Genomic DNA, 18,179 nt, shown 5'->3' with positions numbered 1-18,179 from the left:
CATTGGGGCGCCTGGGTGGCTCAGTCGGTTGAGCGTCCGACTTCGGCTCAGGTCATGATCTCATGGTCCGTGAGTTCGAGCCCCGCGTCGGGCTCTGTGCCGACAGCTCAGAGCCTGGAGCCTGTTTCAGATTCTGTGTCTCCCTCTCTCTCTGCCCCTCCCCTGTTCATGCTCTGTCTCTCTCTGTCTCAAAAATAAATAAACATTTTAAAAAATTAAAAAAAAAAAAGAATGTGAAAACATTGCATCTTAAAAACTGATGGAATATGGTATATGTAACTGTTCCTGTTGTATGGGATCATTCACTCATTTAGTCACCGAATGTTTTTAGTACCTCCAAAGAACCAGCTACCTGTCGTACAAAGTGCCAGTTTTACATTATCAGTCAGACGTATTGTTGTTTTTACGGACCCTAAGAGAAGAATCTCATTGAGTAAACCCACTGACAACTGTGAACACGATTCTGGGATTCGAAATGAACACATTACGCAAGTAACTCAACAAGGCATGTTCCTGGCTGGTGGGTCGTGATACACTTGCATGCAGGAAGAATGCTGTTTTTTAAAGTTACAGATGTTAGTGCCAAAACCTAAGGGGTGTACATATCTATTTATCTCCAACTTACAACTTCCTATGTTATCAAAAAGAAGTTTCCTTACAAATGGATGTATTTCTATAAAACAGTATGAACAAATTTTGCATGGGGCTGAGGCCAAATCATAAATGCTGCTTAATTCCCAACTAGCTGAATTATTACCCTCTAGTTTCATTTCAGACCACAAGAGACCTTCCCAATACAGGAACACTTCTCCACCCTCACACCTCAGAGCTTCTGGATTACCCTCACATCCCCATCCTGGTGGTGAGGGCAGGGCAAACATGCCTTACAGATACTCATGAACATCATGGAGAAGCTGAGGTCTCCCAGCATAGTGCAGTGTTCTGGTACAGATAAATCTGGTGGTGTCAGTTAAAGCTGACATAGGGACACCTCAAAGTAGCAAAGATGTTCCTGAATTGGGTGTTTATATTTCCAGTGAGAGACAAGACAGATTAAGCAGGACAATAAGCCAGATTCTATACTCAGCCCCATTCCAGGTTAAAACACTCCTTACTCCAATGCAGAAAGATAGGGTCAATGTCATTCTTGCTTGACCTTATGAAATGAACATGTACCCTTTTACTAAAAGCCAGAAATGTGGAAGCAGGTAACTGAGAAGCTGAGAAAATTTACTAGTAGGACTTCAGGCAAGTTCCTCAACCTTTCTGAGCCTCAGTGTTCTGACCTCTAATTATGAGGTCCAAAGTTTTGTAAAGTACAGGTGTCAGTTATGATCATCACAGAAAAATACAAATGTTATTCTTTATTTTCAGAAAAAAAAAGTTTTACAACACAGTAAAATGTTGGTATCATCTAGATGGTAGGTAGATAGATGTTCCCCTAGACATATGCTTAAACTTTTTCATAATAAACTGTTGAGAAAGGAAGGAAAAGCTATGGTCCTTGTAATGGGGCAAGACGTCCACCTCAGAGTTTCTCTACTGTCAAGAACTGTTAAATGTCTGAGATTTTACCCTTCTTGCAAGCTAACAAATCAGCTTGACACCATACCCTGGATGCTGTAAGAAGATACAGGATTCCTGGTTCAGAGACAAAAGACTTCATCACTCATAGAAGGTCAGCAGGTGGACCAGCTCCTCAAGCCCCACCTACCACACAGTGACACAAATAGGGTCAGGTGATACCGACATGTGCTCACCTTGTGCTACAGAAGAGGAAGCCCAAGTGTGAGAAAATCCAAATCTTTTATAATGGGCAATAAACCTGCCTAGCTTTTGCCCCAGAGGAAGACAGTGCCTTCACTTTAATAGACTATATTGCTCTAGAGGGAGCTTTTCTCTAGAGGTACATACGACCTCTATCTTCCAAGGCTGTTTGTTTTATAACACCTTTGAAAAGATCATCTGAAGCAAAAGAAGTCAGGGCCTCTTCTTGCAAGGCATACAGGAACAAACTGTCTTCACCACTTACTATGCACAAAATAAAAACTGAAAAAAATCACCAAGTGGTATAATACAACAGTTCTCATGTAAGTAGTAGGTAATGTAGACATTGTACCAGTTATTTAACACTTAATTGGTACAAAAAATTCCTAAGAAAAAGACACCCTTCCTATCCTCATTTCAAACAAACAAACAAACTAAACTAAAAAAGAAGCCATAATTCAAGTAAGTCATAAAACTAGAAGGCATAATATTACAAACTAATGGAAGTATAATTTGAATACAAACGCTATGCTTTTAATCACCATGCTTTACTACCATTTTTAAATTATGTGCAGTACACTGTATTTCTATCCCTGCCTATACCTAATTACTTTGTAATTAATGGTCCATGTGTCTGTCTTCCCCACGAAATTATAATCTTGATTGTAATTTTGGTTGTTTTATTCTCAAAACCTGAAAGTATCTGGCTAGTACATACTAGATATTCAAACAGTACTGGTTGAAAGGATTTTTGTTTAATTAGCCTTCAGTAAATTAGTTTCAGAATAAGAAGCTACTTCTTGTGCTTTTTGGTGCTCTAGTCTGAGGATAACATCTAATTTCAGATAACATCTGATCTAATAACATCTAATCTAATCTAATATTAACATCTAATATCATGAATATTCATGATATGTTACAAAATAAGTTAAACATTTTTATTCTCATTTTTAAGATAAACTGCAAATTGAGGCATTTATGACATTATTTAAAATGATCTTCCATGACAATTTTTTTCAAGTCTAACTTATTTTGGAAACATCATAAGCTGAATTTCTAAGGAAATTATTATGTGAATTTATGGAAGTTTTAACAATGAATCAGAACAGAACAGTGGAATAATAGTATTGTAGGGGCCCTTGGAGGTCATCTAGTTCACTGCTTAAAAAAGAAATAAACAAAGGAACCATGTGTCCACAGAAAATACTCCAAAAAAACCTAATATTTAAGGAGATCACAGTGGAGATTCTAGTTAAAATGGAATTTGAAATATGGATCCCCACCTAAGTACCCACTGAGTGATCTTTGAAGGGTTTTAGGGACTTTTCTGAGGGATACAACTTGAGATCAGTTGATTTAATTCATACTTCTCATTTTTGAGTTGAACTACTAAAGACCTACAGTAACTCATACAAGATGTCTACTGAATTAGTGGTTGAACTCACATAAAAGTTCTTACCTAAGAACTTGAAAATTCTCAGTCTAGTGTTCATTCCACACCAGTGACCCTTAATTATTACAAAAAGAGAATAATATGACAGGTGCAGTGTTTCCCTAAATGGCACTATAAATGAAGATAACTAAAGCCAAAGTTATAAATGCCAACATGAAAGCACGATGCTGAAAACAGTCTGTGCTAACTCAACTTTCAGAAGTAATGTGTCGAGATGCCTTCATCCAATCTTTTTTCTTCACTGATGTAACAACTAAATGCACTAAGTTGTTGCCCTTTGGAGCCTTTTCACCCAGTGATTTATTGAATTAATTGACAAATTTCCTTAAGCCTCTATTATATGTCAGATACTCCGTAGCCACAAGGATATTATGGGGAACAATTCAAACACCAAACTCTTTCCAGAGCCCAGTGGGGAAGAAACTCAAGAAAATGGGCAAACACAATATATTGTGATACATGCTAAGAAAAAGGAACTGAAGATTCCTGAGGAAGCACAAAGAAGAAATGCCTGACTTACACATAGGAAATCAGGGAAGGAATCACAGAGAAAGTAGTGCCTAGACTGAAACCAGAATAACCTGATAATCTGGCCTTTGTGCATGTTTCTCCAACTGTCAGAACTCTCTTCGCTTCACTCTTTACTTAGCCAGTTGTTAGCACTGTTTACATTTTAGTTTCCACATCACATCTTCAGGGATACTTACTCTCCCCCAGACTAGCTTCTGGTACCTTTGCTTTCAGAATACGAACAACATTCTTCATTATCACTTTCTGTCTATCTCTGCAACCATCCTGAAGGTCCAGAGTTAAGGACTGTGTCGGTTCTGTTGTAATTGATTCAGGTGTGGAGTTGGTCAGATAAGAGAATGAAAGGGCAATGGGACAAGAGAATTAAAAATATTGGTGAGCAAGTGGTTGAGTAGACAGAATATGAATCTGGGCACTGATACTCCTGCTACCGCTACCAGATAGAAATCACCGAGCACTTGTTGCGAGCCAGAAAACATTCTAGTAAAGAGAGGAGGTGACTTAGGAAGATGGCAAAAAAGAGGATCAGGAGGCTCCAAGTCTCAGTGGAGTTGAAGAACACATGTGGAGCAAGGGAAAATGAGTAGGAGATCCACAAGGACATCCTTGATATGTTGAATTTTAAAATGACAAGTAAAAGTAAACAGGTAAAAACTTGAGTCATAACAAGTCCCCAGGACAGCCATGGTGTGAGATGACTTAACTGGAGAGGAGGTAAGGACAGTAGGGATGTCAGGACAACATTGAGAAGTTGAATACTGATTGAGTTATCCATGAAGATGAAAATTTGGAAGACAACAAAAATTGCAAATTAGAGCAAAACGAAGGGCATAGATAGCATAACAAGATGGCTTCAGTATCAAATTAGCAGGAGTTTTTCACAGAAATAAAGGAACAATTGGCTTGAAAGTAATGCTGGAGTACAAGAAGTATGCCAAACCTATTTTAGTGGGCTGAATGGTGGGCCTCAAAAAGATAAGTCCATGTCTTAATCCTCAGAACCCGTGAATATTACCCTACTTGGAAAATAAAAAGGCAATTACAAAAAAGTGATTGTAAATTTAATTAGGTCAAGGATCTTGAGATGTGGAGAACATCTGAATTACATAAATAATGAGAAAAGATTGAAATGATCTGGCAGAAAAACCAGCAAAACTCAGAAGAGAAAACAGAAAAGGTCAATATATTTATCTTAAAATGTACTCCTTTCATTAGGTATGAGATAGGGGCACCTGGATGGCTCAGTTGGTTAAGTGTCCAACTTCAGCTCAGGTCATGATCTCACAGTTTGCGTGTTTGAGCCCCGAGGCGGGCTCTGTACTGACAGCTCAGAGCCTGGATCCTGCTTTGGATTCTGTGTCTCCCTCTCTCTCTACCCCTCCCCCACTCACTCTCTGTCTCTCTCTCAAAAATAACTAAAAATATTTTTAAAAAATTAAAAAAATAGATATGAGATAAATGCAAAGTTTAAAAAAAGATACTTAATTTTATACCCCCTATATGGCAAAATTTTTAAATCTGATAATGTTGAATATCAGTCAGATGTGGACCATATGGGTTCTTACAGACTGTTGGTGGGAGTATACATTGGCTAACTACTTGGAAAATAATTTGGCGCTGTCTTAAGAGAAACATGGAATACACTGTGTCTCAGAAATTCGACTTCTAGAGAAACCCTTACACATGTGTGCCAGAAGATAATACAAGACTACTTATAATATCACAACTAAACTAAGAAAAGAAAGGATTAAGTATGGTACATTTATACCAGAGAATACAGTAGTGAAAGTAAGTAAACTACAAGCACACTCATCCACAGGTTAATTGTTTGGTTGGATGGTTGACTCTAACACACACAGTCACACCCAAATGTTGCCAGCCCAGAACCTGAAAATGGAGAAGTTTATAAGGATAACTTAGCTACACTCAGAGGCTGATAGGAAGTCAAAGATCCTCACTGATAGAAGAATAATGAAATATTAAATCTTTAGTCTTTTGTACATCCTATGGGTTTGATAAATAAAATCAGAAAACAGGAGCCTCCATATTTCATCATACCTATCATTCCATTAGTTGAAATATGTATCAACAAAGACAAAAGCACTGCAATGAAACTGTGGAAGACCACACAAGGCACATTCTGATTTCACAGATTTAAAAATGGACACCAATAAAATACAGTAGAAGAAGGAAGGACAAGTATACATTCCCATTTGTCTCTGATTTCTAATCTGTCAACCATCCAATATGCATTGTTATGGATCTAGAGGAATACCTATGCTGGGGAACAGCCTTAGAGATGATTCTGTCAGTGTTTAACTTTCCCCTAATTAATAACAGCCATGGCTAAATCTTTTTTTTTTAATTTTTTTTTTCAACGTTTTTTATTTATTTTTGGGACAGAGAGAGACAGAGCATGAACGGGGGAGGGGCAGAGAGAGAGGGAGACACAGAATCGGAAACAGGCTCCAGGCTCCGAGCCATCAGCCCAGAGCCTGACGCGGGGCTCGAACTCACAGACCGCAAGATCGTGACCTGGCTGAAGTCGGACGCCCAACCGACTGCGCCACCCAGGCGCCCCAGCCATGGCTAAATCTTATAGGCTCATCAAAACTCCTTAATGGGGTAAAAATTAATAAGTGTTTCATGATCATTGTTATTATAATTTAATGAAAAGGGCCCACAAGATGATCAGAGGCATGATTTAAGACTAAGTTCTTTTTACTAAAGAATAGTTCACATTCTAGGACCTTCTAAAATATTACACATCCCTGGTATCACAGTGAATGATCCTGGCAAGTCCTCATTTCAATTACTGCTGAATCTTAATATATTTCAAATATTCTTAAATCTCAATGTAAGCATAATAAATAAAATTTTCATCAGTTAAATAGTATCGTGGATGTCCATTGGCCAGTTTAAACCACAAGTAGAGATCTCTTGTTTTTATGACTGTGCCGGTCATTGTCTCATGTGGTTATGCCAAAAACCATATTATTTTTATTCACTTTTTATTTTTATTCACTTCCTTTCAGTTTACAAACAGAATGCCTATTTGCATAAACACAGGAGAGTACATGAAGACTCTGTGGGTTGGTAGTAATCTAGATCATCACTTTGCACACATTTTTCAAATTAATGCATTAATTTGGTATCTTTCAATCATACTGCCCAAATCTCAGATGTCTGGGGTTCTTCAAGTAAAAAGTAATCCTACTGACTAAACATATTTTGGTTTAAACTTTCCTGAGAGGAAATAAATACGTGACTCACTTCAAAGATAGAGATTACAATAGGGCAGCCCTTAAGTAAGTAGAGCCTTTTCTTCATGTAATAGTTTAAGAGGTCAAGGCTATTAACAGTTTTTTTTTGTAACTTAAGCTGGGCACATTTGGAAGGGCATCTCAAACTCTTGTCACGTTGCTCAAGCAGAAGTTGTAAGCTCAAATGCACTAGAGTTTAAAATTCTTTCTGATCTGTGATCTTTTACAAACCCCAACTATTGAGGAGTCAGCAAAAGACATACCAGAATGCCTTCCCTGCTCCTTCTTTCATGGCCCTGTTCTTTGCCCGAACAAAAGAATGTATGAGACACAAAAACAACAATGTACTGTGGGACCATGCAGAAACACCAAATCTTTTCACGTTTTTAAAGATTAAGCCGGTATAGATATTATGAGTTTTTCCTCAGTAAAATACAACCTGTTCACGTTAAGATGCAATGAAGAGCAATAAATACAGTAAGCATTAAGATATCAAATTTCAATTTTTAAAGACAAGTATATCAAGGCAGAATTCATTTGATTGGGCAGCTTTGATTTTCTTTTTCAAAGTTAGATTGACATTGGGCCAAATTCTCATGAGTGAAATTTATTACAATTTGCTAATGTGTCATCAAATAGTCTGCACAAATTGAAATATAGAGTGAGTTGGAAATATGTTTTTGTAGGGTCATCTTGCACTATATAAATTCATTGCATGCTAGTCTAGATCCCACATTGTAAAAGTTGGTATTTACCAAGAAAATCTTTTGGGGGGTTGATCTTAAAGTGACAGAGCCAAAAAAAAGAGTATTTCCTGGACATGAAATAAATTGTCTTAAGGGCAAATAAAACCCAAATTTAAATATGATAGTAAAATAATTTGTCCTATTTTTAACTATAGTTTTCTTATTTGATTTTACAGCAAAGGCATATTTTAACTAATATAGTTGCTAAATAGTCAAGCAATTAAATTAAAATTTGATATAAAAGTTAATTTTTTTTTACCAATGACACATTATGACACATTCCTTTAATAGTCTTCCCAAATTATTTTCATATATCTTGATCATATCTTTTCTTGTTCCTTTTATTCATATCCAGACCTGAAAAGGGAAGAATTATGTGAAAAATTTCAATTACTTTCATAAAGAACTATGAATAATGAACTTAAAATCCTTACATTTCTGCATTAAACTTATTAAATAACAATTGTGTACACTCCAATAAATGTTGATGATCTAAGTGAAGAAGTCAACTTAATAAATTAGTGTCATAGATGTTTCATTATTAATGGTTAAATTTTTATCTTATATATAATATCCACAAGTACAGTATTACATTACATAAAATGTCAGTGCAGGACAATTGTTATGAGTATAAAGATATACTATCTCACCTAAAATTGACTGAACAAATACATGCTATATTATTTATCTTCAGAGTATTTCCCCACATGACCAAATTAAATCTCTAACACCCTTATTTAAAGATACTAAAACCAGCCAGTGAGGTCATTCTGCAAATATTACTCTACCTTGGCCATTTTAAATATTTTACTTGAATAATGCAAAAACAATCTTTACTCATTCTCGTATGCAAGCTAGTGCTCATTATAGAATTCTACCCATTTTAACTTGGAATCAATAGGGAAAAAAAGAAAAGAAAAAGTAAAGCAAATGAAATTTTATTTTAATATTTATTTTGTTTTAGTATTTATTTTTGGGAGAGTGCAAGCAAGGAGGGGCAGAAAGAGGGCATTCAACAGAGGATTCAAGGTGGGCTCTGTACTGACAGGCTGACAGCAGTAAGCCGATGTGGGGCTTGAACTCACCAACCGCGAGATCATGGCCTGAGCCAAAGTCAGACACTCAACTGACTGAGCTACCCAGGTGCCCCAAAGCAAATGAAATTTAAAAAAAATAGGTTGTATAAGACTGAAAGAGCACTTTGTATTTTAATCTTCCTATTTTTTTCCATGTGATGACTTCTAATACTATGGAAATGATACACGACTAACAAAGAAGGAGAGTAAATAGGAGAAAGACAGAGCGACAGAGCTCCTCTGTAGTTGCCAAAGGTAGCAAGGAAGGAAATAGTAGAGTAGCAGACTTCCCTGGAGGATTTTGTAAAATTACAAAGATTAGTATACATACCCAAACCCCAGAATATTCTGGCCCTGATTATTCTATCCTTCACAGTGGCAACTTAGCTGCTACTGAGGCAGGAGACAGAGATGCTGGAAACAAATTCAGATTAATGGTCACCATATTACTCACTTAATGTACAAGATAATGTGTTGCCAAGCAACTAAACAATATATTTCATTATGATCAGATTTTGTTGTTTCTCTAACACATAAACATTTTATTTTATATATTGACAAGGTTAGATTTTGAGATCTATATAGTTTTGATAGATTCTTATAAAGTTTGAAGAATATGCATAAAAGCAAAATAAAAAGGCCCAGTAAGCTGTCAGTGAATATTTTTGATTTTACAATTTACCTGGAATAAGATCAAAACACAACAGTCAAGTATCAGGCATGTCTATTGTGAAAATTATCACCTTACCCAAAGAAGAGCATTTGATCGCTTACAGTAAATAGTGTTAATGACCCCGGTGACCCACACTTGATTGCAAGCCAAAGGTGAGGACATTTCCCTCCCAAGCCACTCTGATCCAACCTTTTAATTATGGTAATAATGTTATTTATAACATGTCACCACCAAATGGCCCTGAGGATTAGGCATGCATGGTTAATAACGATCCTAAAAAGGACAATGGGCCATAGAAATGTCACCCAGTAAGATAAAATTCTAAGCAGGTACTGTGACAAAGTGCAATGGAGAGACTAAAACAGTTATTTATAAATTGGAATTTGTAAAAGTTGGTGTCTTAAAATGGTGATATGTTAAATCATATGATTTTAAGTTTCATAAAAGCCTTCATAGCAATGAGTATAAAATGACAGAATTTTTCAAAATAGATACTTTTTATTTTATTTTTTTATTTTTTAAAATTTACATCCAAATTAGCATAGTGAAACAATGATTTCAGGAGTAGATTCCTTAATGTCCCTTACCCATTTAGCCCATCTCCCCTCCCACAACCTCTCCAGTAACCCTCAGTTTGTTCTCCATATTTATGAGTCTCTTCTGTTTTATCCCCCTCCCTGTTTTTATATTATTTTTGTTTCCCTTCCCTTATGTTCATGTGTTTTGTCTCTTAAAGTCCTCATATCAGTGAAGTCATATGATTTTTGTCTTTCTCTGACTGACTAATTTCACTTAGCATAACACCCTCCAGTTCCATCCACATAGTTGCAAATGGTAAGATTTCTTTCTTTTTGATTGCTGAGTAATACTCCATTGTATGTGTGTGTGTGTGTGTGTATATATATATATATATATATATATATATATACATACCACTTCTTCTTTATCCATTCATCCTTTGAGGGAAATTTGGGCTCTTTCCATACTTTGGCTATTTTTGATAGTGTTGCTATAAACTTGGAAGTGCCTGTGTCCCTTCGAAACGGCACACCTGTATCCCTTGCCCAGTAGTGCAATTGCTGGGTCATAGGGTAGTTCTACTTTTAATTTTTCGAGGAACCTCCATACTGTTTTCCAGAGTGGCTGTACCAGCTTGCACTCCCACCACCAGTGCAAAAGAGATCCTCTTCCGCATCCTCACCAACAACTGTTGTTGCCTGAATTGTTACTGTTAGCCATTCTGACAGGTGTAAGGTAGTATCTCATTGTGGTTTGATTTGTATTTCCCTGATGATGATTGATGTTGAGAATAAAGAGATACTTTTAACTACACATTTACTTGACCCAGGATCATTCTAGCAGAAGTTGTTGTTGTTTTTTGTTTTTTTTAAATGGGTCAACATCACTAGGTATTGTAAATTTCAAAGACTGGAGCACATAAAAAGGATAAGCACAGTACAATGATGATGATAATGAGGATAATGAACACAGCTAATACTTACTGAGTCCAACTATATCCAGACACTTTAAATACTTTGCATATATTATTTCAGTTAATTCTTTTAACCATATAATGAGATATATACTATTATTATCCCTGTTCTGATTGGTGACAATACCGAGGCCTACAACATTATGTAGGCTGCCTATAGTTAGTTCCAATGAAACCTGGACAAGGCAGATCTGTTTCCTGCTCAACCATTACATATGCAAATTGCGGCACAAAAGATGTAAGTAATTATCTTCTCTCAATGGTCATCATGGACTAGTGAACACATTCACACTCTTAGTATTAATTTAGACTATGGCAATATGCCCTTATCAATCAAGAGTTTGTACTAACTCACAAAGAACCCAGAACACTGGGTTAGGCCAGAAAAAATGACAATGGAAACACAAGACGATTTTGGTGCTCTTCAAGTGCTCAGTACACAGTCAGAGAAAGGACTAAGGATCAGCATAAATACATGTACATAATTACAAGTGAGAGAGAATACTAAGACACCAAGCAGAATAAAGAAAGAAGATACCAGCATCATTAAGACGACTAAAATCAAAGAAGGCCTATAAGGGTCTTCTTTAGAAAATAGTTTTATCTTCTATTGAATTTCTGATTTCTACTTCTGCATGAAGCCCTGTTGTCTATCCCTAAATACAATATCTTTCCATTGTGAAGTCACAAAGACATTCTGATGAGATAAAGAAAGAATGGGAGTTATTATTTTATTTTATTTTATTTTATTTTATTTTATTTTATTTTTAATGTTTATTTATTTGAGAGAGAGAGAGAGAGAGAGAGCAGGGAAGGGGCTGAGAGAGAGGGAGACAGAGGATCCCAAGCAGTTTCTATGCTCCACAGAGCCCAATGCAGGGCTCGAACTCATGAACCACGAGATGATGACCTGAGCCAAAGTCAGATGCTTAACCGACTAAGCCACCCAGGTACCCCTATTTTTATATTTTTATATATAGAGAGAGTGAACAGGGGATAGGAGCAGGTGGGTGGAGGAGAAGGAGAGGGAGATGGAGACAGAGAGGATGAGAGAGAGAGAGAGAGAGAGAGAGACTCTTAAGCAGGCTCCTACTCTACATGGAGCCCAATATGGGGCTTGATCCCATGATCCCTGGGATTGTGACCTGAGCTGAAATCAGCAGTCATATGCTTAACTAACTGAGCTATTCAGAGGCCCCTGGGCGGTGTTTTTTGTTTTTTTGTTTTTTTGTTTTTTTCTAATAAGATACTTATCTATCCTCTTTACCATCTACTCACCTTTTGTTTAGGGACTCTCATCAAAACTTACTACTCATTTTGGCACTTATCATTCCAGTATCATAGAACATTCAATAACATTATGCAACCAAAACTCTGCCCTTAAGTTCACCATTGGACACGGATTCGGATATGATTTTGTCCAAGCTGTTTTTGTCAGACCTGACTGTCTCCATTGCCAGGAAAGGAATCCATTTCTCCCATTTCATATGCCTCTTCCCCTTTGAATAATCAGTAAAACTTTCAAGCCATGTTCATTCACTTAACCAACTGAATATGGAATGATCCTCATAACCCTCACAAGAATTTTTACTGACTACTTTTTACTGAAAATGGTTTGATTTATGCTATTCGGGCTAAAACCTGTTACAACAATGACTGAAAAGTTCGATATGCATTTTGTTATTAAGGCCACTCCAAAATTCAGAAACTCATTATTGGGTTGGTAGTGACTGATGTCAAAAGTTTTATAAAAAATGTGGCCTTTATATCTAGGAAGACTGATTGGACCTGAGATTTCCATAATTCCTTTATTTGCCTTGCTTCTCAGAAAAAAAAAAAAAAAAAAAAGGAGAAGAAGAAGAAAGCATTATCACATGTCTACCTCAAAGAAAAAGAAATCAATGCTGCTCTTTGATAAAGATTCACATTATTTATTATGCAATAGTTAAGATTACGGTATATCTATACATATGGTCATTTAAGAAAACACCCTAAGCAACTGGTTTAAACTTCATGGCGAAATACTCATAATGCTTTGTTTTTTGCAAATTTGGCAAGGTCAAGGAGTTTATGGAAGTGCTGTAACACCAATGTGATTTACTTAACAAAGGTAAAACCTGTCATTATCCAGGGATGTGCTATGCTGTGGGTGTGGAAAGGGAAAAACAGAGTTGCCTTGTCCTGGTAAGCAGAGTCAGCAGTAGTGTGTCTGTTTATTGGGTATTTTCATCTTGGACTTGGCAGGGCTCAGCCATCTAGTGACAAATGCAGGACTCAAGCTGGATCCTGGCCCAAAAGGAATCTTGCTCTGAGCTTTCAAGCAATCTCACAGGCTTGACCATCATCAATGAACTGACCCTTATTTGTTGATACGCAGCCCAGGGTTGAAATCATGTTCCTGGCCTCTAGGAGGCCTTCCAGAAATGCCAAAGTTCTGGCACAGTACAAGGAAAGAGGCAACTCTCTATGAAATCTCTGCATTCTTTGGAGACAGACTACAAATGACAAGGCTTGAGAATAAGGAGAAAGGAGGAGGGGGGTAGGAAGAGAAAAACAGAGGGAAGAGTCATCATTGCCACTAATAACATTTAAAGCTAGGCGTGATGACCACAAATTGTTTACATTCTTCCCATCGAGATACAGAATTGACATCACCTCCTCTGGAGTATGGGCTAGATTGTGACACACCTGACTATCATGCAAAGAGGCCCAATTTTGTCATGGGGAAAGACCATGTGGAGAAAAAGCTCCTAGCCAGCCAGATGGCCCTGCATTCATTAGACATGTGAGTGAGCCATTTAGCCATTCTAGGCTTAGTTGCTATCTTACTGCAGCTGCAGTAGAGACTTCAAACAAAACTAACAGAAAAATATGGTTGTTATTGTTTTCAGTCACTAAGTTTGGTGATACCTTTTTTTTTTTACAGAGCAACAGATGACTGAAATATGTAAGTAGCATCTCTGAAAAATATCCTATTCTTCCCTTTCATGTACATACTGCTGAGTCATTACAATGAGTTGATTCAAGAAGACCAAAGACAAATAAATGACATAAATGACAAAACCCAAAACAAGTCATGGGTCCATTATTTCCTAAGAATTTGAAGAACTTTAATGTGTCACCATTAACCCACAGTTTTGTTGATTATTATTTTATTAATTAATCTTGACCTGAGTTTGCAAAAGAGAAAAATTTTAGGTTAAAGATTTAATATGAAAATCAGTTTAATAATAGATTTTGATCCACTGGACTATTAGGGAACAAAACAGCTTTAAATTATTTAAAAAAATTTTTTTGGCTATATCTCAGGAGCTATACTTCCCTGAAGCAACATAACCTTTTCTTTGAAAATATACTCAATTATTGCCTTTGCATACTGTGAGAGGTAAATTGCTTTCAGATTTTCACTAGAGAGGAAAAATGCCATTTATATATGCAATTTTCTTCTTGAGTGACCCTGAGTAAGATCATGTACTGAGAAGTTAGGCTAAGAAATTTCCTTGGTATGTGATCATACTCAAGAATGCTCTTTGTTCCTTTATTTCCTGTAGACCTGGCCCTTGTACATATTTCTGCTTCAACTTTAAGAGTTTCTAAATAATCTCTACATGTCTTATTTCCTTGATACAGATCTGAATCTGTGGCCCATGTTTACTGTATAATTCATGTGTCTTCTTTTTAACTCAATACTGTCTTTCAGTAATTCACAAAACTTGAAAATATGTATCAGAATAAAACAAAACTCAACTGAAATCTAAAAAGTTCCCTAATATTTACATTAGTATATATTCATGGCACTTGTGATGTAGGACTATTTTACCACTGAAATATTTATTGATTAAGAGAGAGCACAACTCATGGTGATGTCATTGAGTAGAAGCGATGCTACTCTTCATTTAGCACATGGGAATAGAATTATTCCTATTTATGTCCTTATCTCCCATTTCTACATTTTTCTCTCCAGCTCTATCTATGTCACCATGTTATCTGAAGAGATCCCAACCCACAGAGCAAGATGTTCTGGATCAACTCAGTGTCTTACCCAGTACAGTGCGTGACTGGTTGCCCACACACACTCTTCCATCTGATCCGACCCTTTCCAGAGGTTTATGAGGTCCCCAAAAGAAATTGTGGTAGTGCTTCTTCTCTCCTCTCACAGAATTTTCCTGCTAACCAATATCACACATGAGAAAAACAGAAGCTCAGAGTAGTTTAAGCATGCCCCACCATCACAAAGCTAGAAAGTAATAGAATTAGGATTTGAACTAGTGTCTGCTTGACTCTAAATCCATTCTACAACACAAATATTAGCCAGTAAAAAACATATCTCTCACCCTTTTCTGACATGGAGTCCAAAAACATGAATGTTTTGAACAGTTGGAGCTATTGACTCTTCAAATACTTATTTGGCTTCAAATACATATACCTTTTGAGGGGCGCCTGGGTGGCTCGGTCAGTTAAGCGTCTGACTTTGGCTCAGGTCATGATCTCATGGTCCGTGAGTTTGAGCCCCGCGTCGGGCTCTGTGCTGACAGCTCAGAGCCTGCAGCCTGTTTCAGATTCTGTGTCTCCTTCTCTTTCTGCCCCTCCCCTGTTCATGCTCTGTCTCTGTCTCAAAAATAAATAAACGTTAAAAAAATTAAAAACAAAAAGCCAAATACATATACCTTTTGACTTAGGACAATTTGAATTGCATCACTATCTCCTGCAACCATGAGGGTCTGGAATAATACGATAATACAAACATGATATTGAAACCACAAGCAAATGAAAAATACATTCTTGTTTATAATTTTATTATAGTTTATATATTTATTTTAAGAGATAGAGAGAGGAAGGGAGGGTCAGAGAGAGAGACAGAGAGAGAGAATCCCAAGCAGGCTCAGCTCTGCCAGTGCAGAGCCTGACATGGGACTCAAACTCACAAACCGGGTCATGACCTGAGCTGAAATCAAGAGTCAGACACTTACCCGACTGAGCCACCCAGGTGTCCCAAAAAATATATTCTTAATAAGGCATTAGAAAAGCCTGCTTTAGTGGATAATGTTTTTATAGTTAAACTGTACATTGGATAGCAGTTGGGACTAAAGAATAGCCAAGACATTTTTGGAAACTCTTTTTTTTCAGTGCCTTGGCAACCTCAAAGCTTCATAATAACAAAGATTTTGTTATTGTTAAAAATGTTTTTCCACACACTTTCCACCTTTTAAAAGCTACATGTATACTTCTCAAGTAATTTTCTATGGGTAAAAAAAAAAAATCCTCCTAAATTTGAATTGTGTTTGCCCACAGCTTTTATATTTATTGCTTACATTCATGTAATGTTTTTCATGTAAAATCCATGCTTTAAAATCTTTTTCCTATACTTGCCCACACTACATACATCATAAAATTGGAAAAATGGAAGTGGTGTGTAATTTAGAATATCTGAGTTTCAGATTTGGGGAGCAAACATTTTGTTTCTTACCTAAGGAATACCTGTTTATTTCTTTTTGTGGCATCATATTTAGGAATTTACTTTTTTACTAAAAATCAAATTAATTTGGCTTCAAGATATTTGTTAGCTCATGTTTTGGTGATGGGCAAGAATGATGACTTGGACTCAGTTCAGTGTTGCTTTTACTTACGTACTTATTTACTCCAAAAGTAGCTAATAACAAGTGTGAAGAATTTATACAGAGCAAAGATGTAAGTGAGTGGTCATGAGCCCCATTACTTCCTTTCTGTTCCTACAGGAACAAATCCAAAGCTGCCGATCTTGGCAGTCTGGATAGAGGGAAATACCCACAAGATAAGATGATTACAGTACTACTTTCTGTTATACCCTGGGCATATCAATATCCAGAAATAACTGATAAAGCAATCAGGCTCCAAGACTTGAAATGTTTGCCATGCCAACACTGGGTAATCTCCTTATAGAGATTGATGCCTCCTTATGGGCAGGTCTAGCCAAGGGTTTTCATCACAAGTAACTAGTTATTGCTACTCCCTCAGATACTGATTCTCAAGAAAAAGTAGCAAAAATGGATTATTATAAAGTAGTATATGTCAGTTTTATTTATTTATTTTTGTTTCCTTTGCCTTTGGAATCAGACTTAAAACATTATTGCTAAGGTAAATGTCAAAGAGCTTACCAGCTATGTTTTCTTCTGGGAGTTTTATGGTTTCAGGTCTCTCATCCATTTTAAATTAATTTTTGTATATGGTGTAAGAAAGTAGTCCAGTTTCATTTTTTTGCATGTAGCTGTCCATTTTTTAAATACCATTCATTGAAGAGATTGTCCTTTTCCCATTCTACATCCTTGGCCCCTTTGTCAAAAATTAATTTACCATATAAACATGAGTTTAATTTTGGGCTCTCTATTGTATTTAATTGATATGTGGGTCTGTTTTTATGCCAATAAGTACTGTTTTCATTATTATACCTTTGTGGTTTAGTTTAAAATTTGGAAGCATGATACCTCTCAATATTATTTTGGCTAGTTGGTGTCTTTTATGGTTCCATAAAAACGTTTTAATTCTTTATTCTAGTTCTGTTAAAAATGTCATTGGGATTTTGATAGAGAATGCATTAAATTGTAGATTTCTTTGGGTAGTTTGGACAGTTTTAACAATGTTGATTCTTCTAATCCATGAGCACAGATTATCTTTCCATTTATTTGTATCTTCTTCTATTTCTTTTATCAGTGTCTGATAGTTTACAACCTAAGAAGTTCTTCACAGCAAAGGAGACCAACAAAGTGAAAAGTCAATCTTCTGAATGGGAGAAGATGTTTGCAAACCATATATCCAATAAAAGGTTAATATCTAAAATATATAAAGAACTCATACAGCTGAACAACAGCAATAATTCAACCCAATTAAAAATGGGCACAGGAACTGAATAAGCATGAAGAAGACAAACAGATAAAGAAAACAGACAAAGAAGACGTACAGATGGCCAATAGGCACATGGAAAGATGTTCAACATTACTATCAGCGAAATATAAATCAAACCATAATGAGCTATCACCTCACACTCTTTTGAATGGCTGTTAACAAAAAGAAATAACAAGTGTTGGAGTGTAGACAGATAAAAGGGAACTTTTGTTAGTGGGTATATAAATTTTAGTGCAACCATTATGGAAAACTGTTTGGAAATTCTCCCCAAAAAATTAAAAACAAAACTACTATAAGAT

At 36.3% G+C, this 18,179-nt stretch overlaps 1 long non-coding RNA gene across 1 annotated transcript; it reads right to left on the bottom strand.

Annotated features, from left to right (window-relative positions):
• Nucleotides 1-6,531: 6,531 nt before the first annotated feature.
• On the bottom strand, nt 6,532-15,704 carry LOC125935655 (uncharacterized). The gene is made up of 4 exons (XR_007461738.1): nt 15,428-15,704; nt 15,044-15,167; nt 9,168-9,250; nt 6,532-8,117 (listed from the first exon to the last, which is right to left on the bottom strand). It is a non-coding gene; the product is annotated as an uncharacterized LOC125935655 (long non-coding RNA).
• Nucleotides 15,705-18,179: the final 2,475 nt, after the last annotated feature.

The sequence above is a fragment of the Panthera uncia genome, assembly GCF_023721935.1.
Source record: "Panthera uncia isolate 11264 chromosome A1 unlocalized genomic scaffold, Puncia_PCG_1.0 HiC_scaffold_17, whole genome shotgun sequence".
Classification (NCBI taxonomy): Eukaryota; Metazoa; Chordata; class Mammalia; order Carnivora; family Felidae; genus Panthera; species Panthera uncia.
The sequence above is the reverse complement of the archived record's forward strand: the minus strand, read 5'-3'. Positions and strand labels throughout refer to the sequence as shown.